At 43.6% G+C, this 1,121-nt stretch overlaps 1 protein-coding gene across 1 annotated transcript in view; it reads right to left on the minus strand.

Moving 5' to 3' along the window:
• Nucleotides 1-643, minus strand: part of LOC133241954 (melanoma-associated antigen B4-like) — a 6,431-nt gene extending 5,788 nt beyond the window's left edge. The window contains exon 1 of the mRNA XM_061407793.1: nt 1-643. This exon is cut by the window's left edge and continues 5,788 nt beyond it. The gene's annotated coding sequence lies outside the window, so the exon portion shown is untranslated.
• Between the last annotated feature and the right edge of the window lie 478 nt (nt 644-1,121).

The raw sequence follows: 1,121 nt of genomic DNA on the forward strand, positions 1-1,121 counted from the left end.
GCCATCCAACAATCTCATCCTCCGCTGCCTTCTTTTATTTTTCCCTTCAATCTTTCCCAACATCAGGGTCTTTACCAGTGAGTCGGATCTTCCCAACACGTGGCCAAAAGTTTGGAGCTTCAACTTCAGCATCAGATATTCCCATGAATATTCAGCCTTGATTCCCTTCAGAAATGACTGGTTTGGTCCCTTTTCTGTCCAGGGGACTCTCAAGAGTCTTCTCCAGCACTGCAATTAAACAGCATCAGTTTTTCAGCACTCAGCATTCTTTATGGTCCAGCGCTCACATCCACACATGACCCCTGGGAAAATCATAGCTTTGCTAGACACACCTCTTTTACTACTGTGATGTCTCTGCTTTCTGTTATGTGATCTATGTTTGTCATAGCTTCTCTTGCAAGGAAAAAGTATCTTTTAATTTCATGGCATCTTTTAATTTGGGGCTTCCCTCATAGTTCAGTCGGTAAAGAATCTGCCTGCAGTGCAGGAGATCTGGGGTCAATTCCTGGCTCAGGTAGATCTCCTGGAGAAGGAAGTGGCAACCCACTTCTGTATTCATGCCTAGAGAATCTCATGGACAGAGGAGGCTGGGAGGCTACAGCCCATGGGGTCACAAGAGTCGGAAACGACTTAGTCACTAAACCACCACCACCGTCATGGCTGCTTCCACCATCCACAGTGATTTTGAAGAAGAAAATTAAATCTTCCATTGTTTCTACTTTTTCTTCATCTGTTTGCCATGAAGTGTTGGGACCAGATGCCATGATCTTAGTTTCTTGAATGTTGAGTTTTAAGCCAGCTTTTTCATTCTCTTCTTTCACTCTCATCAAGAGTCTCTTTAGTTCCACTTCACTTTCTGCCATAAGGGTGGTATCATATGCATATCTGAAGGTATTGATATTTCTCCCGGCAGTTTGATTCCAGCTTGTGTTCATCCATCTGGGAATTTTCATGATGTACTGTGCATATAACTTAAATAATCAGGGTGACAATATGCAGCCTTAATGTACGCGTGTCCCAATTTTGAACCTGTCTGTTGTTCCTTTTCCACTTCTAACTGTTGCTTCTTGACCTGTACACCGGTTTCTCAGAAGGCGGGTAAGGTGGTCTGGTATTCCCAT

Source organism: Bos javanicus, chromosome X (assembly GCF_032452875.1).
Source record: "Bos javanicus breed banteng chromosome X, ARS-OSU_banteng_1.0, whole genome shotgun sequence".
Taxonomy (NCBI): domain Eukaryota; kingdom Metazoa; phylum Chordata; class Mammalia; order Artiodactyla; family Bovidae; genus Bos; species Bos javanicus.